This window comes from Papaver somniferum, chromosome 2 (assembly GCF_003573695.1).
Source record: "Papaver somniferum cultivar HN1 chromosome 2, ASM357369v1, whole genome shotgun sequence".
Taxonomy (NCBI): Eukaryota; Viridiplantae; Streptophyta; class Magnoliopsida; order Ranunculales; family Papaveraceae; genus Papaver; species Papaver somniferum.
The window spans coordinates 1,770,500-1,794,869 of NC_039359.1; positions in this window are offsets into that span (position 1 = coordinate 1,770,500).

A 24,370-nucleotide genomic window follows, 5' to 3' on the forward strand; every position below is an offset into this window, starting at 1 on the left:
CATGTCATCTATCGACACGCAACGCTCACGGTTCCATGGTTTTCCTGGGATGTTTGCGTCACTTGCAATCGTAATCAAGACAACATCATTCCCAAAATAATCCATTCCAAAACAATTCATTCCAAAAGAATAATCCAAAGCCCTCAAGGTAACATTTGTCTATCAACCCAAAAATCCAAGAAATCAAAACCATAAACTAGGCGTTTCATTTGCCTTTTTTAAAAAAAAAACCTAAAAGTAAGAAGTTCAAAAGACAGAAATACATTCAAGGAAAGTTTTTCAACAATGGCTTTCTCTTATTAGCAAGAGCCTCCTTCGTGCTTTGGAGAGCCGCCCTCTTCAACTTCAGCTTCGTGGAAAATTTTTCGACTTCCGCTTCCTGCTTCTTCACCATATTCGCAGAAGGACCTTCGACTGTTTCGACCAACAACTTTTTAACCTCAGAGAAACCTTCAACGAACCATGGAACATTGAACTCGAAGTTTACACACATGTCACGATGGAACCTCCAACTCGAGATTACATCCTCAGAAACATTATTACCGGTCACGTTGCACATGTCGCCAATCGAAGACAAAGCTTCCTCCACACGCTTAACCAACGCAAATCAACTAGTAACCTTCTTGGTCGTGGCTATATGTCCGTAGCTTTCCCATATCTTGGTGTATAGCACTGCATGTTTCTCTGGCACGCTAAATCCCCCGAGCAACACATGATCCGGATAAGGAACCAGGTATGGACGGTTGAAAGTGGCGCCCGAGTCTACATCAGCAACGGACAAGGGATTCCTAACGAAAATTGCACATGCGGCCACTGGAGTACTCTCCATTTTCTGAGTCACAACGACGTTTTCATCTCGATCAACATCCATTCCAAGGTCGCCCGGTGCGGCTGCCACAATTGGAGACAAAGATGTATCACCACCAGTCTCCGTCTCAGGGCCATCTTCAGAAACGGTTTCCCCCTATGACATCACGGATTAGATATTTTCCAAAGAGAAAGAAAAAAAAAACATGCGGAAGACTCACTGATTCGCTTTCAGACTGGCTAGAGGAAGATTCAGCACTGCTGTCGGAAGAACTACTCTCGCCATCACTGAACTTTGAGCTTTCATCCTTCTCGGGTTCCCCATCGCCACAGATAGGCTCAGCACTGCCACCCTCGGTCTCGAGAAGCGATGTTTTCTGACTACTTGCAAGTTTGGTAAAGGCGTTCACGCTGCTGAGACCCTAGGCAAGATAAAAAGACGTATACTCAGGAAAGAAACAAGGATATACACGATCCAACTAAAGTCAAGAGGAAAATCACACGTACCCGCATATTGGACGAACTGAAAGTCGGTAGGGCTGTCGAAACTGACTGGAAACCATCTGCACGGCTTTTAGATCTTCGCTCCTTCACTTGGGTACTATCTGCATTCGGGCTAAAGGATTTTCGCTTGGGCGAAGAAGGATCCCTCAGCAGTGGATGTTCCGCTAAAACCGCAGGAGAAGGCTTACTGCGACGGTTTTCTACCACATCATTCACGAATCCATGGAAAACGAGAAACTCATCCTGCCAAAATATGTTATATTTGTAGGTTGTTGATGGATTTCGTTCCACAAGCAGGAAAGGTAGACTTTTACCCGACACAAGAACAGTTGGCAACGAGACTTATGGAACTACCGGCTGACGAACAAGTGGGACCCCTTGGTCAAAACCCATATGCCGAGCCACCCTATCGATATTATAAGAGACTGCTTTGCAAGATCCTCGAAAGAAAGATGGCACATAACCGGGAGTGCAGCTTCGCATGAACACCATCTCTCCAACACTCATATCCTCTTTATCAGAAGACAAAGACATGCTCGGAGCAGGAGCAAAGGTACTGATCTGAGTTATGGACGCATGCACCGGAGCCCATGGACAAAAATTGACCGCGTGCGAGTTGTCAAAGAATCCAACCATGTTCGAACCAATCTTTGGGCGCCTATTCAACCAGCGTAGTATCCTAGAGCCACCCCAAGACTCGGGAAGTACGACCAACGATTTTGGAGCATACCTTTCGAAGTGCTCCCACAACCACGCTTGGAGAAAGGCGGCGTGAATATACGAATCCACTTTCATGTAACCATTTGAAGCGCACATGTCCGCGACCAGCTGATCCAAGTGTGTGTACAGAGAACCAAGAAACAAGCCGCCAATAGGGAGAACGACACCTTTTGCCAATTTTATGGCAAAGTTGATAAGTTCCTGTCTTATCTCCTTCTTACCCGAGCCATCATCGAAAATATCTCTGGACCAAAGAGCCAAGAACGCAGTGACATGAAGCGTACTATTTTTCTGATTCGGATCCAACTCATCAGGAAACCACTAAGACACCCACCAGCCATAGAAGCACCTTGTCTCGTTTTCTTTTCGAATGAATCCTTTTGATTTCACAACCAGAGCGGCGCACATTTCTTCTTCATCTGCAGACAATTTGACATCGAGGTTTCCTATTACAAGAAGGTTCAGAAACACGACCATGCTCTCTAAGGAGATAATCATTTCACCCCACCTGCATATGGATGTGTGAGTGTCTGGACACCATCTGAAAATAAAAGAAATCAAGCCTGGAATATCTTTCCTAATTTGAAGCACTGCGGAAGCCGTGACAGCATCAATGATCTGCGCCTTGGTCAAACTGGCTTTTACACATTCCTAGATCATCATGCATCTCATCCATTTCTCAAAGGGACGCAACAGACTCACAGAGATTTTAAAGTCAATAGTAGAAGCATGATACTCTTTCCTCTGAAGACAAAACCTTATTACACCTCCTGGACGAATTGACCGGGCCTCTCTTTCACTTTCCGGACCAGTCAGAAGAATCGACACATACTTGGGATGATTTCTCCTAATCGTGGCGGATGTTGTAAAGAACTCATCATCTATGTTCGGCTTGGAATTTCCAACATCTTTCGGTACGACAGAACTTTTCTCAAATGACATCCTAACGAAAATTCTCTCACGCTACTGATGAGTGCTAAAAAGTACATATTTCTATATATTTTTCTTGGCATTTAACTCATCTTTTGTGCATTAATTCTACATTTTATCCCATATTCTGTGTTTTCGTTGTTTTCAAGAATAAATACTTTTCTTAATTAATTTTGCATGTTTAGGTACTAAATAAAGCCTGGTTGACTCACGGAGCGAAAAGAGCAAAGAAACGGCAAAGACTCCCGCTAGGAGGAAGCGAAGAATGATGTTTGCAAGAGCCGGATCAACTAGAAGTGGGCTTGAAGAGGAAGAATTGTTCTTAAAGAAGATATGGGCTTGGCATACCCAAGACCCAAAACCCTCACCCAAATCCATTTCCTATATCCATACCCGTTTCCCTTTCTAGCCGTCAGATTGGATCATCTCAGCATCCTATGGTCGCAGCATCGCCGTACATCAAAGTCTGAAGCTCATGTCTAACACTACAGCACCTAACTCCATCTGGAGCCGTCAGCTTCGTTGTATCACTTAATCCAACGGTCGCTCAGAGCTTGTTTACATCGTGCCGTTCGATTCAATTAGTAAGTGATTATCCAACGGATCTCCTCGCTGCGCATCAACTTCAGATGATTCCGCTCAACACCTTAGCCATCGAACCCATCGACCTAAACCAAACACACCCTTCTTCCCAAACATCGAGTTCTTCTCCTCCACTCCGTCTGCAGAGAAAACTCTGCCATCTCCATCACCACCATCTCTTCCATCTCCACCTCGAACACCACCACTACCACCTTCTCCCGACAAACTCAGTATTTCATCACCACCCTTGTCTCTTCCTTTCTCGTCTGTAGCATCGAGTCCTGATGCTACAAACTCGACAGTGAGAGAAGCTAGGGTTCACAGAAGTCTAGGGCTAGGCCAACAGCGCAACAAGAGCAGGAAGAGCATCAGAGGGACATCAAGAAGCATGGGTCGAGCAGAATTCACACATGGGTGAGAGAATTTGATTTTCCCCAAATCAATTTAGGGTTTTCAAATTTTAGGGTTTCTCAAAATTAGGGATTTTTTGTAAGCTATAAATAGAAACTGATGTAGAATGTTTAAACGGTTCTTGGGTCATCCGAGAAACCCCCTAATTGGGTTAATTTAATTCTCAATGTCAATTTGATTTCACTGTTAATTTTTAGGGTTCTTCATTTGCAATTTTCATTCACTGTTTAGTTGTTTAAATGCAATGTTATTTCACATGATCATGTTTAGTTCCATTTTAATGTTAATTATGTTCTGAGTTCACTGCTAGGGTTAGATGAAACCATTAATTCATTGTTAAGTTCAGTTCAAGTTTTGATATAGTCTTGTTGTGCTAAGAATGCTAGGATTGAAATTATCCTTCAGGATTGCTTACTCATCTAAGTGATTGATCTGCGGTTAGTTTGTTTTGTGAGAGGACAGCTAATACTAGGATTAGATAATTATCTTAGTGATACTAAACCATCCTCCTGAAACAACCCTTTGATGAGCAGCAGGCTTGAACCTTCACTGCCATCTAGATAGTCAGCAAGCCTAGAAGCTCACTGATATCTACACCAGGGACAAGAACATAATGGAACTAGGATGACTTAACTTAAGTTAGTGGTGGATTCAATCCCTAATTCTTTATTTCTTTGTTCTAGTGCTTCACTGCCATTACTTCCTTGGTTCTTTATTTCTCACTGCCTTAGGCTCATTGCCTTTGATTCTTTGCCACTGTCAATCTTTGCATCTTTGGCTCACTGCCACTGTCACTTACTGTCACTGCTTAACTTAGGAAACTTCAACTACACACACAAGTCTCTGTGGATCGACCCGTATTTGCACATTAGCTTCAATCGACACCGTGCACTTGCGGTTATCATTTGTAGGATTTTTAGAAGCCTACCAAGTTTTTGGCGCCGTTGCCGGGGACTTGGTGTCGTGTAGTGAAGTCTTTGCATCTTAGTATAAGCATTTAGTGCATCATAACTTGCATTTTCATCTTTGCATAATTTTTCATCTTTGCATCATTTTCCTTGCTGTTCTTGCTGTTCTTGACAGCTTCTGTTGAGCTTTCCAGGTGCTCCTGTTGCTGTACTGTTGTGACTCTGTTTTGCTTGGCTGAGCCCTTGCTGTTTTGCTGCTGATTGAGTTGCAGCTGGGCCTGCCACTTGCTGCTACTTTCTTCCTCTTTCCTGTTGCTGCTGCCAGCCTCTGCTGCTGCCAAGACTACTGCTGTAGCTGTTGTGGTGCTCCTGCTTGTGCTTCCTCTGCTGTTGTTGGTGAACTAGTGGAACTGAGGCTATTAGTTTCCCTGTTGCTGCCTGCTGCTGCCTTCTTCACCTGTTGTTGTGTGACCTGACCCAAAGCCTGCTGTTGTGCTGCTGCTGCTGATCTGCTCCTGCTGCTAGGCCTGAAGTGGTGTTGCTGCCATTCATAAGCCAAGCCCAACTGGGCCTCAACAAAGACAAAAGCTTAGGATGATCCAAAGCCCAACTGGGCTTTTGCAACCAAACTGAACAGCTGGGCTGTGCTTAAGCAAGTAAGCCTAAACCCATTAAGAGAACCCAACCTGTGGGCTTCCATTTTTAATTTGTGGGCTTGTAATAATTTTTTCCATTTTTCTGTTGGGCTTGTAATCTTAATTACTTGTGGGCTTGTTTGTTTAATTGCTTGTGGGCTTGTGGTGTTAGATTGATTTGGGCCTGTAGTTTTAAATTAGAAAAACTGAACTTTTGAAAGCACAACTGGGCCTCAGACCAAACAAGCAACAGTTGGGCTATTTCAAAAGCTACATTGGGCTTCAGTTTGCATACACATTGTAGGCTTAGTTCACCTTCCCTTGGCAAAGCAATTTCTTCCACCAATGTGGGCTTGCTCCCAACACTAAAACCAAAATTCTTGCTCCCAATACTAAAACCAAAATTTTTGCTCCCAATTAAAAACCAAATTTTTCTACCTCTTTAAAACCAAATTTGCTCCCATCAAAACCAAAAGCTCCCAAATGGGCTTTGTCTTCAAAGTCTAAAACCAAAATTTTCTAAAACCCATTAAAAACCAAATTTCTTTTTCCAAAACCGGACAAAACCAAATGTTACCCATAAAAACCAAATTTTTCCCAAAAATCCAAACCCATCAAAAACCAAATTTTGGGCTTTGTAACATAGTTACTTAGCTTTTGAGCCAAATCATGTCTAGATCTTGGTCTACAGTTGGGGAATATAACAAATCCCTTAGAGAACTTGCATGTGGACATACTTCACGTCATGAACCTCCCATAGACCATGATGTCAATAGTTATAGGAATTATTATGGACATTTTCAAAGTCCCGAACCTCAATACATGAACCCTAATAACTATTCACACATGCATCATTCATCACAACGTGAAAATGAACATTTTGCTAGTGCCTCACTCACACAATCATCACTGATCGATCAATTAGAAGCTCGAATCACAGCTTTAGAAATGCAATCACATGAGGAATCTGTCACGTCTAATTTTCTTAGGCAACCTGAAATCTATGCATGTCCCGCATGTGGTAGTTTAGACCACCCTGTTGAGAATTGTCATATTTTGCATAATTTTAGGCAATCTAGAGAAAATCCAAGGTATGAAATGCCCATAAATTGTGAGAATGGTAGTCATTGGGACCATAATCAATCCTTTGAGGGTTGCGATCAATATTTTGTAAACCCTAATGACCATGCACACATGTACCATTCACCACAATTTGAACATGAAGAATTTTGTACTCCCATGAATTTAGACTCCACCACAGAAGCTTTAAGACTCAGTAAGCAAAACTTTGATAGATCTACATCACGAATTCATGCATATTTAGATCAGATTTTGCTTCACCTAAAAAATGAGGAAATTCATGAGGAAATGTATGTTGTCCCTAATGAAGTGTCTAGTCTCATTCATGTAAATGATGTTGAATATGAACCTAATTTAGAGGAACATGAATCGACTAATGACACCACCACTGTTAATGAGGACCAATATGCATGCTACCATTATGATGATTATGATGATATGTTAGAAGAACATGAAAATATTGTGGAACCTGTTGGTTCAATAACATATGGCTTCTCGCCCTCGACCTTCATGAATGTTGTTTTTTCTAATACTCATTGTAATTCATATGATTTTGATATTGACATGGGATTCGTACAATTATTCTGCGAAGATGAGCATGACATAGGAATAGTTGAATCTTCTGTAGACACTAATGCTAATATGCATGAAAATATATTTGATGTGTCTGATTCTCTACCTAGGTCACATTGTGATATTTCTCCTGATTTGCCGATGCATGAGAATAAATTTGTTGATGATGTTGATGACTCTGATTGTGATCTTGCCAATTTGTTTGATGATTGTGAGCATGTTGTGACACGTGTAGAAGACTTAGGAGATGTTGATGTGATTAGTAATGATGTGCCTATCGTCCTACATAAGTCACAATCTGATGGCCTTCCACCCAACCTAGATTTGGTTTGTACCCATATTGTCAAACCGATTTTTCTGAATTCCTAATCTAGGATTGGAACTGTGCTTCCCAAGTCCTTTTGGACTATTTTGCATCTAAGTATAATATCTTTGAGGAGCCACAGTTGGAATTAGCATGTTTTCGTCCCTAGCAAAGTTCATTTCGAGCTAGACCTTGTGCATGATGAACCCCCAAAACTGCGAGTTTTTGTTTCCAAAATTTTATCCGTTGAAAAATCCAGGTTTGGGGGTAGCTCATTTTGTTTCACACTCACTTGCATGCCTATCATATTATTATTGTGTGAAGCTGTTGAAACCTCTACACTTTGTCTTTTGGGTTGATCCTCAACTCTTTAGATTGTTAGTGTATGGTGAATTTTTGTATATAATCCAGTAGATAAAATTTCTTAAAAACCTTTTTGTTCCTTTTGTATATTTTGCTAATCCAATATGATCTCGGCTGACATATGTTGGATTCTTGCCTTGAATAACGGAGTTCTAATATTGCTTTCGCCGAAATCGGGTATTCTCTTTCCTTTTTCTCTACTCAACATGATCCTCTTCATATGTTGTATTATAATTTTGTTCATATTTTGAAACATTGAGGACAATGTTTAGTTTAGGTTTGGGGGTGAAAAGTAGATACTTTGATAATATGCCATAATTGAAAACAAGAACTCCTTCTTTTTGAAAAAAATGAAAAATGAAAATAAAAAATGAAAAATTGAAAAAAAACATAAAAATGGAGCTCATTTACCTTGAAATGTTGACTCTTGTGCAAATATGTAATTATTAGGAGTCTTAGTCTAGATATTTAGGCACCCTGATTCTAGCACAATTCACATATTGATAAGAAATTTGCACGCGCACGATCTACCAATACATGTATAGCCTCGATCTTCAAGGTGTTTGATAGGAAGTCACGATTGCCAATCACTTTAGAATACTGAACGAAACTTGACTAGCTTGTTCTTTGGTTGGTTGGGATAGAAGGTGGAGGTTACATTAAGAAAGACAACCATCGAATTTAACTGGGTGCATCAGAAAGGGCTACCTCTTATTCAGAAAAAAAATCAAAAAAAAAAAAAAAAAAAAAAAATGAAAACAATCAAGTATTTATCAATTCCATCCTCTCTTGTCCAAAAATAAAAGAGAGTAGTCAATGTAAATAAGAGTCATGTAAAGAGTCATTTGTTGTTTCATTGTAATAAGCAAGGAGGGTGTATGCCATTGATGTACAACGCGAGTAATTGTGAAACACCTCCTACTCATTCACAATTCTCGTAAAGTCCGGACAGCTAGCTAGATTTCGACCTTGGTTCTTAGCCTGAGAAACTATATCTTGGTGATTAGTAGTCATAACATCCGATCTTCTTTACACATGTGTAGATACACTTTTCACTCTATCCATGTCTTTATTTGTTATCAGTGCTAGGATTGTGCCTTCGATAGCTAGATTGACATCTCCATTTTGCTGTGAGCTTCTACTGACTTGCGCATGTCACATTTGATGGAATCTGAGCTTATATTTTGTCCTAGAACTTTGTAGGTACGTTCTAAGCAAACCTTCACGAGACTTCAACTCGTCCACTAGGGACACTTAGTGGTTTAAAAGGCTTAGTGCATACGCTAAATGCATTCGAGAGACCAGCGACAGTGGTATAGGTAGGATTTCCTTAGTTTTGTTTTACTTGAGGACAAGTAAAATTCAGGTTTGGGGGTATTTGATGAGTGCTAAAAAGTACATATTTCTATATATTTTTCTTGGCATTTAACTCATCTTTTGTGCATTAATTCTACATTTTATCCCATATTCTGTGTTTTCGTTGTTTTCAAGAATAAATACTTTTCTTAATTAATTTTGCATTTTTAGGTACTAAATAAAGCCTGGTTGACTCACGGAGCGAAAAGAGCAAAGAAAAGGCAAAGACTCCGCGCTAGGAGGAAGCGAAGAATGATGTTTGCAAGAGCCGGATCAACTAGAAGTGGGCTTGAAGAGGAGAATTGTTCTAAGAAGATATGGGCTTGGCATACCCAAGACCCAAAACCCTCACCCAAATCCATTTCCTATATCCATACCCGTTTCCCTTTCTAGACGTCAGATTGGATCATCTCAGCATCCTACGGTCGCAGCATCGCCGTACATCAAAGTCTGAAGCTCCTGTCTAACACTACAGCACCTAAGTCCATCTGGAGCCGTCAGCTTCGTTGTATCACTTAATCCAACGGTCGCTCAGAGCTTGTTTACATCGTGCCGTTCGATTCAATTAGTAAGTGATTATCCAACGGATCTCCTCGCTGCGCATCAACTTCAGATGATTCCGCTCAACACCTTAGCCATCGAACCCATCGACCTAAACCAAACACACCCTTCTTCCCAAACATCGAGTTCTTCTCCTCCACTCCGTCTGCAGAGAAAACTCTGTCATCTCCATCACCACCATCTCTTCCATCTCCACCTCGAACACCACCACTACCACCTTCCCCCGAAAAACTCAGTATTCCATCACCACCCTTGTCTCTTCCTTTATCGTCTGTAGCATCGAGTCCTGATGCTACAAACTCGACAGTGAGAGAAGCTAGGGTTCACAGAAGTCTAGGGCTAGGCCAACAGCGCAACAAGAGCAGGAAGAGCATCAGAGGGACATCAAGAAGCATGGGTCGAGCAGAATTCACACATGGGTGAGAGAATTTGATTTTCCCCAAATCAATTTAGGGTTTTCAAATTTTAGGGTTTCTCAAAATTAGGGATTTTTTGTAAGCTATAAATAGAAACTGATGTAGAATGTTTAAACGGTTCTTGGGTCATCCGAGAAACCCCCTAATTGGGTTAATTTAATTCTCAATGTCAATTTGATTTCACTGTTAATTTTTAGGGTTCTTCATTTGCAATTTTCATTCACTGTTTAGTTGTTTAAATGCAATGTTATTTCACATGATTGATGAGTGTCAAATATTGTATATATTTTATCCCTTTTTGTTGGCATTTAACTCATCTTTTGTGCATTAATTCTACATATTATCCCATATTCTGTATTTTCATTGTTTTCAAGAATAAATATTTTTATTAATTAATTTTGCATTTTTAGGTAATAAATAAAGTTCGGATGAGTCGTGGAGCGAAAAGAGCAGAAAAGTAGTGAAAAGCTGGGAGAAATTACGCAAGGAAACCGCGAAGAATGGGCGCACAACCATTTTCTACACACAAAAGCGCCTCCGTTCTCAGCCATCAGATCAGTTCTCGGAGCATCCGACGGTCGCTCCTTCATAGAGCATCAAAATCGGAAGTCTCTGCCAAGCACCACAGCGCTGAAATTCCAAGCCTTCAGATTAGATGGTAGTTGAATCCAACGGTCGCTCCTATGCCTGTGCATCAAATCCCGATGATTCCGCCTACACTACAGTACCTAACTCCATCTGGTGCCGTTAACTTCGTTGCACCTCAGAATCCGACGGTCGCTTCACACATCCTTCCATCTATCCGTTCGATTCCACTTAGATCCAATGATCCAACATCTCAGATTCGCCAACATCTAAATTTGATATCCTGCCTCACACCATAGCAACACATACCCTATTCCCAACCAAACAACCCCTAATCCTAATCCCATCGAGCTCTTCCTCCCCTTCTTCCCAAAAAAATTGCAGAGCTCTGCAACACCACCTCCTCCTCTGTCTCCTCTGCCGCAACCATTCCCTCACCACCACCAGTTCCATCACTGCCACCACCATCTCCAACACCCACAACACCCTAGCCTAGCTATTTTTCTTCATCTCACAACCTCTGAAACCCTAGGTTTTGGGGTGAGTAAAATAGCTAGAAATTAGGGGACAATAGGAGCAGGAAGAGCATCAGAGGGACATCAAGAAGCATCGAGCAAATTTTGGAGATTGGAAGCTAAATTTTGGGTAATAAGTTAAACCCTAATTGTACTGTGTAGTGATATTTTTGAAACCCTAATTTGTTAATTTGGGTATAAAAGGGAGGTGCTGTAGAATGAAAAACTTGTTCTTGGACTAGCCAAGTTTCCACCCAATTTGGGTTAGGTTTGATTTTAATTTCACTTTCAATTTTAACCATTTGCATATTTTTCAATTGTTCACTGTTAGTGTTTTGTTCCTGTTAGTTTTTGATGTTCTTGTTTTTTGCAGTTTCAACTGTTAGTCTCATTGCACTGTTAGTTGCTGTTTGTCATGTTCTAAATCACCCTGCTAGGGACTTGATGAATCTCTAATGTCTTCTTGTGTAGTACATTGATCACACTGCTCTAGAAGGCTAAACAAGTTTAGGAAAAACTTGAACTTAGCTCATCATCACCTCACTTTCACAATGTATGCCAAGTATGCTTTGTAGTTAGGTTCATGAGCTGCTGATAAGCTGCAACTCAAGCTGAATTCATAATCCCTTGACTAGTTGTGCTGTAGAAAGACAATTAGTGCTTTGGAAATAGTACCATAGTTGTGTTTAACTTCCTATAGGAGAATACACAGTAAAAGTTAGAGTGAATTCAACCCCTAGTTCCATAATCAACCTTCCCTGTCATCCATAAATCCATCTTCAACTGTTAGTCTTGTTTCCTTCCACTTGTTTGGTTTACCTGCATTTCTGTTTTGCATTTTCACTGCTTACTTGCTTTCCCTGCTGCATTTCTTCTATTGCTGCAACTGCTGCTGCAGCACTTGTGCTGCTGCACTGTTTTTCCCTCTTCTTGGCCTTGTGCTGTTTTGCCACTTCTTTGCCTGCTGCTCTGCCAAAGTGCTGCTGCTGCCCCTTCTTCTCCTGCAGCCAAGCCAATTCTTCTGTTGCTGCTGCCTTTCTGCAGCTGCTGCTGCCAAACTGCTGCAGCTCTTGCTCCTGCTGCTGCTGCTCCAAAGCCCATAGTCCACAGTTCCTGCAGCCCAAAGCTCACTTCAAAAGTTGAGCCCAATCCAATTCAGGTTTAACCAAAGGCCCAGGTTCTTGACTGAAACCAAAGCCCAGTTCATTAAGGCCCAAGTCAAATTCATTGTTAAGGCCCAGCCCACTACATAAGTGAACAACTGAGCACAAGACTCAGTTCACTGTAAGGACAAAGCCTAGTAAACTGTTAAGCCCAATTCATAGTGAACTGTTGAGCCCAAAGCTCAAATCAGTTTACTGAAACCAAAGCCCATATTCCACATTTCTGAGCCCAAGCTCAGTTCATTTTATTGTGAACAAACCCAATAGTACATTAAGCCCAACAATTCCAAAAGGCTTCTAAGCCCAAAGCAAAAACTAGAAACCCAATTAGCTAAAACACTTCCGAAACACACCCGATCTCTGTGGATCGACCCGTACTTGCACGAGCTACAACTGACGACCGTGCACTTGCGGTATTACTGTAGGCCCGTTTCCATCGCATCAAATTTATATACACATTTCCGGGTCCTACCAAGTTTTTGGCGCCGCTGCCGGGGACTCGGTTGCGGCGCAATTGCTCTTTCTTTCTTTTGGGTTGTTACTGAACTCTGCTTGCTGTAACTCCTATGCTTGCTTGCTGATTTTGCTTGCTGTAACTCCTGTTGAGTTGTTGCTAAGTCTGCCACTGAACTGCTGCTGCTGCCTGAAATCTGCTGTGGTGCTGTTGAAAACCTGCTGTTGCTGCTGCTGATGCTCTTGTGCTGCTGTGGTGCTCCTGCTGGTGCCAGGCCAAGAATCCTGTGAGCTGTTGCACCTGTTGCTGAACCAAAGCTGCTGCACCTGGTGCCAGGCCAACTGACCCTGTGCACTTGCAGCTTTGCTGAACCAAAGCCCAACTGGGCTGTAAGCTGCAGAAGGTGAAGAAGGTGAACCAAAGCCCAACTGGGCCTCAGAAAAGCCAAAGCTTAGGATGATCCAAAGCCCAACTGGGCTTTTGCAACCTAACTGAGCAGCTGGGCTGTGCTTAAGCAAGTAAGCCTAAACCCATTAAGAGAACCCAACCTGTGGGCTTCCATTTTTAATTTGTGGGCTTATAATAATTTTGTTTTTTCTTTTTTTTTTTATTTGGGCTTGTAATAATTTTTTTTTTCTTCTTTTTCTTTCTTTTATGGGCTTGTAATTATTTATTGTTGTTTTTATTTTCTTTTGTGGGTGATAATTTATGCTAGGCTAAGTTTAAAAAAAAAAAAAAAAAAAAAAAAAGCACCAAAATTTTGCTCCTAATTTCAAAAACCAAAACTTTTCTCCCATTCAAAAACCAAATTTTACTTGCTCCCATTTTGACAACCAAATTTTTTCTAAAATATCCCATTAAAACCAAACTTGCCAAAAAAAAAATGTCTCCCACCAAAACCAAATTTTTCCCAAAAATCCAAACCCTTTAAAAACCAAATTCTGAGCTTTGTAACATAGTTACTTAGCTTTTGAGCCAATCATGTCTGGATTTGGTCTGCTCCTGGGATGGAAATAAAACTCTTAGAGAACTTGCTTATGGACAAACTTCACGTTATGAACCTCCCATAGACCATGATGTCAATAGTCATAGGAATTATTATGGACATTTTCAAAGTCCCGAGCCGCAATACATGAACCCTAATGACTATTCATACATGCATCATTTATCGCAACGTGAAAATGAACATTTTGCTAGTGCCTCACTCACCCAATCATCACTTATGGATCAAATAGAAGCTCGAATCACAGCTTTAGAAATGCAATCACATGAGGAATCTTCACATCTAATTTTCTTAGGCAACCTGAAATCTATGCATGTCCCGCATGTGGTAGTTTAGACCACCCTGTTGAGCATTGTCATATTTTGCATAATTTTAGGCCATCTAGAGAAATCCAATGTATGAAATGCCCATGAATTGTGAGAATGGTAGTCATTGGGACCATAATCAATCCTTTGAGGGTTGCGATCAATATTTTGAAAACCCTAATGACCATGCACACATGTACCATTCACCACAATTTGAACATGAAGAATTTTGTACTCCCATGAATTTAGACTCCACCACAGAAGCTTTAAGACTTAGTGAGCAAAACTTCGATAGATCTACATCACGAATTCAGGCATATTTAGATCAGATTTTGCTTCACCTACAAAAGGAGGAAATTCATGAGGAAATGTATGTTGTCCCTAATGAAGTGTCTAGTCCCATTCATGTAAATAATGTTGAATATGAACCTAATTAGAGAACATGAATCGACTAATGACACACCACCACTTTTAATGAGGACCAATATGCATGCTACCATGATGATGATTATGATGATGATGTTTAGAAGAACATGAAAATATTGTGGAACCTGTTGGTTCAATAACATATGGCTTCTCGCCCTCGACCTGCATGAATGTTGTTCTTTCTAATACTCATTGTAATTCATATGATTTTGATATTGACATGGGATTCGTACAATTATTCTGTGAAGATGAACATGACATAGGAATAGTTGAATCTTCTGTAGACACTAATATGCATGAAAATATATTTGATGTGTCTGATTCTCTACCTAGGTCACATTGTGATATTTCTCCTGATTTGCCAATGCATGAGAATGAATTTGTTGATGATGTTGATGATTCTGAGTGTGAACTTGCTAAACTGATTGATGATTGTGAGCATGATGTGACATGTGTGATGACTTAGGAGATTTTGATTTGATTAATAATGACGCACCTATTCTCCTACATGAGTCACAATCTGTTGGCCTTCCACCCAACCTAGATTTGGTTTGTACCAATATTGTAAAACCAATTTTTCTGAAAATTCCTAATCTAGGTTTGGAACTGTGTGCTTCCCAAGTCCTCTTGGACTATTTTGCTTCTAAGTATAATACATTTGAGGAACCACAGTTGGAATTAGCATGTTTGCCCGTCCCTAGCACAGTTCATTTCGAGCTAGACCTTTTGCATGATGAACCCCCGAAACTGCGCGATTTTGTTTTCAAAATTATATCTTCTGTAAAATCCAGGTTTGGGGGTAGCTCATTTTGTTTCACAGTTTCACTTGCGTTTCTTTCCTATTATTATTTGAAGCTGTTGAAACCTCTACACTTTGTCTTTTGGGTTGATCCTCAACTCTTTAGACTTTTGGTGTATGGTGAATTTTTTTTTGTATATAATCAAGTAGATAAATTTTAAAAACCCTTTTGTTCCTTTTGTATATATTTTGCTAATCCAATATGATCTCGGCTGAAATATGTTGGATTTTTGACTTGAATAACGGAGTTTTAATTCTGCTTTTGCCGAAATCGGGTATTCTCTCTCCTTTTACTCTACTCAGCATGTCCCTTCCATATGTTGCATTTTAATTCTTTCCATTTTTTGAAACATTGAGGACAATGTTTAGTTTAGGTTTGGGGGTATAGAGTAGATACCATGATAATATGCTATAATTGAAAACGAACTCCTTCTTCTTTTTGAAAAAAAAAAAAAATTAAAAAATGAAAAATCATAAAAAAATGGAGCTCATTTACCTTGAAATGTTGACTCTTGTGCAAATATGTATTTTTATTAGGAGTCTTAGTCTAGATATTTAGGCACCCTGATTCTAGCACAATTCACATAGTGATAAGAAATTTGCACGCGCACGATCTACCAATACATGTATGGCCTCGATCTTCAAGGTGTTGGATAGGAAGTTACGATTGCCAATCACTTTAGAATACTGAACGAAACTTGACTAGCTTGTTCTTTGGTTGGTTGGGATAGAAGGTGGAGGTTACATTAAGAAAGACAACCATCGAATTTAACTGGGTGCATCAAAAAGGGCTACCTCTTGCAAAGTGTCATGTAATCTTTTGTTTCCTTTTGTATATGTATCAAAAGTGTTTCCTTGTTCAAAAAAAAAAAAAAAAAAAAAAAAAAAAAAAAAAAAAAAAACGATGTATATATTCAGAAAAAAAAAAAAGAAAAAAAATCAGAAAAATACAAAAAAAAAAAATCAAGTATTTATCAATTCCATCATCTCTTGTTCCAAAAATAAAAGAGAATAGTCAATGTAAATAAGAGTCATGTAAATAGTCATCTTTTGTTGTTTCTTGTGTAATAAGCAAGGAGGGTGTATGCCATTGATGTACAACGCGAGTAATTGTGAAATACCTCCAACTCATTCATAATTCTCGTAAAGTCCGGACAGCTAGCTAGATTTCGACCTCAGTTCTTAGCCTGAGAAACTATCTCTTGGTGATTAGTAGTCATGACTTCAGATCTTTCTTTACACATGTGTAGATACACTTTACACTCTTATCACATGTCCTTATTTGTTATCAGTGCTAGGATTGTGCCTTCGATAGCTAGATTGACATCTCCATTTTGCTGTGAGCTTAAACTGTTTTGCACATGTCACATTTGATGGAATCTGAGCTCATATTTTGTCCTTAGGTTTTGTAGGCACACCTCTGGTAAACCTTCACGAGACTTCAACTCGTCCACTAGGGACACTTAGTGGTTTAAAAGGCTTAGTGCATACGCTAAATGCATTCGAGAGACCAGCGACAGTGGTATAGGTAGGATTTCCTTAGTTTTGTTTTACTTGAGGACAAGTAAAATTCAGGTTTGGGGGTATTTGATGAGTGTCAAATATTGTATATATTTTATCCCTTTTTGTTGGCATTTAACTCATCTTTTGTGCATTAATTCTACATATTATCCCATATTCTGTATTTTCATTGTTTTCAAGAATAAATATTTTTATTAATTAATTTTGCATTTTTAGGTAATAAATAAAGTTCGGATGAGTCGTGGAGCGAAAAGAGCAGAAAAGTAGTGAAAAGCTGGGAGAAATTACGCAAGGAAACCGCGAAGAATGGTGCGCACAACCTCATTTTCTACACACAAAAGCGCCTCCGTTCTCAGCCATCAGATCAGTTCTCGGGAGCATCCGACGGTCGCTCCTTCATAGAGCATCAAAATCGGAAGTCTCTGCCAAGCACCACAGCGCTGAAATTCCAAGCCTTCAGATTAGATGGTAGTTGAATCCAACGGTCGCTCCTATGCTGTGCATCAAATCCCGATGATTCCGCCTTACACTACAGTACCTAACTCCATCTGGTGCCGTTAACTTCGTTGCACCTCAGAATCCGACGGTCGCTTCACACATCCTTCCATCTATCCGTTCGATTCCACTTAGATCCAATGATCCAACATCTCAGATTCGCCAACATCTAAATTTGATATCCTGCCTCACACCATAGCAACACATACCCTATTCCCAACCAAACAACCCCTAATCCTAATCCCATCGAGCTCTTCCTCCCCTTCTTCCCAAAAAAATTGCAGAGCTCTGCAACACCACCTCCTCCTCTGTCTCCTCTGCCGCAACCATTCCCTCACCACACCAGTTCCATCACTGCCACCACCATCTCCAACACCCGACAACACCCTAGCCTAGCTATTTTCTTCATCTCACAACCTCTGAAACCCTAGGTTTTGGGGTGAGTAAAATAGCTAGAAATTAGGGGACAATAGGAGCAGGAAGAGCATCAGAGGGACATCAAGAAGCATGGGTCGAGCAAATTTTGGAGATTGGAAGCTAAATTTTGGGTAATAAGTTAAACCCTAATTGTACTGTGTAGTGATATTTTTGGGGAAAATGTGTTGAAACCCTAATTTGTTAATTTGGGTATAAAAGGGAGGTGCTGTAGAATGAAAAACTTGTTCTTGGACTAGCCAAGTTTCCACCCAATTTGGGTTAGGTTTGATTTTAATTTCACTTTCAATTTTAACCATTTGCATATTTTTCAATTGTTCACTGTTAGTGTTTTGTTCCTGTTAGTTTTTGATGTTCTTGTTAATTTGCAGTTTCAACTGTTAGTCTCATTGCACTGTTAGTTGCTGTTTGTCATGTTCTAAATCACCCTGCTAGGGACTTGATGAATATCTAATGTCTTATTGTGTAGTATATTGATCACACTGCTCTAGAAGGCTAAACAAGTTTAGGAAAAACTTGAACTTAGCTCATCATCACCTCACTTTCACAATGTATGCCAAGTATGCTTTGTAGTTAGGTTCATGAGCTGCTGATAAGCTGCAACTCAAGCTGAATTCATAATCCCTTGACTAGTTGTGCTGTAGAAAGACAATTAGTGCTTTGGAAATAATACCATAGTTGTGTTTAACTTCCTATAGGAGAATACACAGTAAAAGTTGGAATGAACTCAACCCCTAGTTCCATAATCAACCTTCCCTGTCATCCATAAATCCATCTTCAACTGTTAGTCTTGTTTCCTTCCACTTGTTTGGTTTACCTGCATTTCTGTTTTGCATTTTCACTGCTTACTTGCTTTCCCTGCTGCATTTCTTCTATTGATGCAACTGCTGCTGCAGCACTTGTGCTGCTGCACTGTTTTTCCCTCTTCTTGGCCTTGTGCTGTTTTGCCACTTCTTTGCCTGCTGCTCTGCCAAAGTGCTGCTGCTGCCCCTTCTTCTCCTGCAGCCAAGCCAATTCTTCTGTTGCTGCTGCCTTTCTGCAGCTGCTGCTGCCAAACTGCTGCAGCTCTTGCTCCTGCTGCTGCTGCTCCAAAGCCCATAGTCCACAGTTCCTGCAGCCCAAAGCTCACTTCAAAAGTTGAGCCCAATCCAATTCAGGTTTAACCAAAGGCCCAGGTTCTTGACTGAAACCAAAGCCCAGTTCATTAAGGCCCAAGTCAAATTCATTGTTAAGGCCCAGCCCACTACATAAGTGAACAACTGAGCACAAGACTCAGTTCACTGTAAGGACAAAGCCTAGTAAACTGTTAAGCCCAATTCATAGTGAACTGTTGAGCCCAAAGCTCAAATCAGTTTACTGAAACCAAAGCCCATATTCCACATTTCTGAGCCCAAGCTCAGTTCATTTTATTGTGAACAAACCCAATAGTACATTAAGCCCAACAATTCCAAAAGGCTTCTAAGCCCAAAGCAAAAACTAGAAACCCAATTAGCTAAAACACTTCCGAAACACACCCGATCTCTGTGGATCGACCCGTACTTGCACGAGCTACAACTGACGACCGTGCACTTGCGGTATTACTGTAGGCCCGTTTCCATCGCATCAAATTTATATACACATTTCCGGGTCCATCAATGATCATGTTTAGTTCCATTTTAATGTTAATTATGTTCTGAGTTCACTGCTAGGGTTAGATGAAACCATTAATTCATTGTTAAGTTCAGTTCAAGTTTTTATATAGTCTTGTTGTGCTAAGAATGCTAGGATTGAAATTATCCTTCAGGATTGCTTACTCATCTAAGTGATTGATATGCGGTTAGTTTGTTTTGTGAGAGGACAACTAATACTAGGATTAGATAATTATCTTAGTGATACTAAAGCATCCTCCTGAAACAACCCTTTGATGAGCAGCAGGCTTGAACCTTCACTGCCATCTAGATAGTCAGCAATCCTAGAAGCTCACTGATATCTACACCAGGGACAAGAACATAATGGAACTAGGATGACTTAACTTAAGTTAGTGGTGGATTCAATCCCTAATTCTTTATTTCTTTGTTCTAGTGCTTCACTGCCATTACTTCCTTGGTTCTTTATTTCTCACTGCCTTAGGCTCATTGCCTTTGATTCTTTGCCACTGTCAATCTTTGCATCTTTGGCTCACTGCCACTGTCACTTACTGTCACTGCTTAGCTTAGGAAACTTCAACTACACACACAAGTCTCTGTGGATCGACCCGTATTTGCACATTAGCTTCAATCGACACCGTGCACTTGCGGTTATCATTTGTAGGATTTTTAGAAGCCTACCAGCTACTTCCACCTTCGAAATAACTACAATGGAACAATACGAAGAGAAATTATTACGGAAAGTGCTTGGAAATTATTTTATCAGACACAGGAGATCCATCCTGGACGCAAGCCAATTTGTTTCAAAGTCATAATGCGCATAGGCAAAGAAATGGGGACTGACAGACCCTGCATCACCACCTCATGCCAAGACCATACCCTGCAGCGGGAAATTTGCGTCGGGCCGAGGAGGCGCGTGGTAGGTTTCTAAAATACCTACAAACTAATACCGCAAGTGCACGGCGTCGATGTAGCTAATGTGCAAGTGCGGGTCGATCCACAGGGACAAGGTGTGTGTAGTTGAAGCTTAAGATTTCACTAAAACTAAGTTGTAACAAAGAGTCTTGGTTGTGTTAAAACACACTTGAGATGATGGCAGTGACTGAACTGAAAAACAGTAGAATGTAAAGCAAGTAAACAGGAACATGCTAGGGCTTTTGAATCCACCTCTAACTCACACTGATTATTCATCACTGACAGTAACATTGTTTTTCTATAACCACCAGCAAGAGGGATGTCAATCCTCTATATAGCAAGGGTCATTTTGATATGAAATCTCCTATCACAACTAAGGTATCTTCCCTAAGTATTAACTGTCTGTTTAAAGCACAATTAATCAAAAGAACAATATATAAAATTAAGCATGAGTTGCAACTCAGCAACACTAGATGATTCTAACTACAATGGATGCCTGACATCCAATGTGAAAGACTAGTGTTGAAGCCCTAAGATGGAGTTTCACTATGAGCATTTACACACATCATGGCTACTGACAAGAGCATGAATAACAAGCAATAAGCTAGGGCTTCATCTCAACCTTAGCAGAACAGGTTAGAACATAATTGACAGTGCAAAACAATTGAAAATAACACAAAATAGTTGAACTAAAAACATGACATGAACAATTGAGGAACTGGCTAGTCCAGTCCTCTTGGTGGTGCACTGGCTAGCCCAGGCATGCCCCATTACAACACCCAGAGACCCCTATTTATACATACAAGCTATAATCAAAGAATCCCCAAATCAGTACCACATCAGCAAAATTAGGGTTTGCTGAAAAATACAATTAAAATCAAAATTGGCTAACCTAATCTACAGATAACAACCCTACTACGTGACCCATACTTCAATTTAGACATACAATCGATTTCCCCAAAAAAAACCCAATGTCAGAAAAATTAGGGTTTGATAAAAAATCTTACCTAATCTCTGAAAATGATTATGACTCTTCACCCATGCCTCTATTCCTCTTCCTGCATCTTCTCTTGTTCTTCCCATGCCCTAATTGCTTTTCTAGCTCATCTATTTCATCAACCCCTAACCTAGGGTTCCTGTGAGAGGAAAAGATCGAGGAATTGATGTTATAGAAAGCTAGAGGAGTAGGGGAAGAGTGGGTTTTAGTTGGTAGGAGCCATGATGTCTTTGGTGGAATTTGGTGGCTGGCAGAGACGAGGGTGTGGTGGCGATGGAGTTGGTGGATCTGTTGCAGAGGGATGGGGGAGAAGATGGAGAAGAAGGTGGTCGATGGAAAATTGGGTAAGGTCTGTTTGGCTGACGGGTATAGGTGTTAGGTGCTCGGGTGTTGAGCGGGGACAGCAAGTTGGATGTACAGCGAGGATGAGACGTTGGATGTGGAGGTGATGGATCGATCTAACGACGAGATGGAAGGAAGCTTAAAGCGACCGTTGGATGCGGAAGTACAACGAAACTGACGGCTCAAGATGGAGTTAGGTGCTATAGTGTTGACAGGAGCTTCAGACTTCGATGCACGACGATGAAGCGACCATAGGATGCTGAGATGATCCAATCTGACGGCTAGAAAGGGAAACGGGTATGGATATAGGAAATGGATTTGGGTGAGGGTTTTGGGCCTTGGGTATGCCAAGCCCATATCTTCTTTAAGGACAATTCTTCCTCTTCAAGCCCAGTTCTAGCCTTTTGGTCTTGCGCACAACATTCTTCGCGGCTTCCTTGTGTAATTCCTCCCGACTTTTCACTACTTTTCTGCTCTTTTTGCTCCGCTATTCATCCAAACTTTATTTATTACCTAAAAATGCAAAATTAGTTAATAAAAATATTTATTCTTGAAAATAAAGAAAATACAGAATATGGGATAAAATGTAGAATTAATGCACAAAAAATGAGTTAAATGCCAAGAAAAATATATTGAAATATGCACTTTTTAGGACTCATCAGCGCGCCCCACCACGGGAACCATACACTCGGTCACACCAGGAAAAAGGAGTAAACCCTAGAATCTAGGTTTTCGCGGGAAGGGAATGACAATTACCAGCTCATACATGCCTACTTTGCACAGTAATTGAGGCGTCCAACATCACTACAGTATTCATGCCTAAATGTTACTACAAGTTCGTGCAAAGCATACCTACGGCTAGGATTCATACCAACGCAGAAGGATAACATTTCTACAAGTTCATGAAAAGGTATACCTACAGCTAGGGTTTGCACTAACACACAAAAAAAAAAAAAAGTTAAAGAGGAAGTGTTGGAATACATATCTGGGATTCGCTCGTCCTCTTTACTGTTACAACACGGCCAAAATAAAAAAAAAAGGTGTGAAGTAAAAGGAGAGGCCGACCCTCCTTTTATAGGCGTGATACTTGGGAGTTTGAATAAGGAAAAGACTTCCTATTTGAGTCAAGTAAGGAAAAGAGGAAACCGGGCCCGCGAAGACCAATCACCACGCCAAGCCGTCCGCCATACTTGCCTCTCCAGGACCGCGCCATGCCTTGGCCCCACATGCCAAGCCGTCCGCGCATGCTTTGCCTCACCAAACTGCGTCATTGCCTTGGTCCCACCATGCCAAGACGTCCGCGCCATGACTTGCCGCACCAACACCGACAACTCGCCAAGCCAGCGTCATGATGTTCCCTAACCCATCCAAGGTGATGCATATCCAGACTAAGCCGACGATCTTCATATCACCACTTCACGGTCTACACCACGAATAGAATCTACGCAAGGCCGCCAAACACGAGGATCATGGATTCTCCTTACCTCTCGAAAATGTTAGTCGGACCTTCCTGACCATCTTTCCAGGACTTTTCGTTTCGATTTTTGTACTTGCCTGCCACCATCTTATGCTTACCACACAACAATGCTCCTGTTCCGAGCTAAGCAGGGGACTTAATGTTGATGGTGGTTTTTAGCTTAGGGTTAATATCGTAAAACCGTACAACTGACATGACGTCACTATGACCATTAGCAAATTTATTGAATCGATCAGCATTACCAGGGTACATTTTTTTATGTGTCATGTTCCACGGCAGAACCCTTAACATTGACCGACATCATCTATGCCAAACCCTAATTCTCATGCTACAGCGCCAAGGATTGCCAACCATGCCAGCCGCACCACTGTGTCAATGGCAAACCATGCCACCCACATCTCCGTGCCAAGGCATGCCAACCATGCCAGCCGCACCACTGTGCCAATGGAAAACCATGCCACCACATCTCCGCACCAAGGCATGCCAACCATGCCAGCCGCACCACTGTGCCAATGGAAAACCATGCCAGACACATCTCCGCGCCAAGGAATGCCAACCATGCCAGCCACATCTCCGCGCCAAGGCATGCCAGCCATGCCAGCCGCACCATTGTGCCAATGGAAAACCATGCCAGCCACGTCTCCGCGCCAAGGCATGCCAACCATGCCAGCCGCACCACTGTGCCAATGGAAAACCATGCCATCCACGTCTAGCGCGCCAAGGCATGCCAACCATGCTAGCCGCACCATACGCCAATGGCATGCCAAACCCTTGTCCCCACCATGCCAAGCCAACCGCACCTTTCCTTGGCCCCAACCATGCTAGCCTCACCATGCGCCAATGGCATGCCAAACCCTTGGCCCCACCATGCCAAGCCAACCACACCTTTCCTTGGTCCCACCATGCCAAGCCGTCCGTACGAAACCCTTGGCCCCACTATGCCAAGCCATCCGCGCCATTGGCCTTGGCCCCACCATGCCGGCCTTCCCTATGCGGCTATCAAAACAAAGGCGTGCGACGATCAACGACCACCCTTCCATCCTAGATGCAAATCCTAGCCGTCCAAGGTCGCCAAACAACGTATGGTAACCTTTGGCCCAAAACCCTAGTTTTGGCCACGCCAAACCGCGCCAAGGCATGCCATGCCACATGTGCCAATGGCA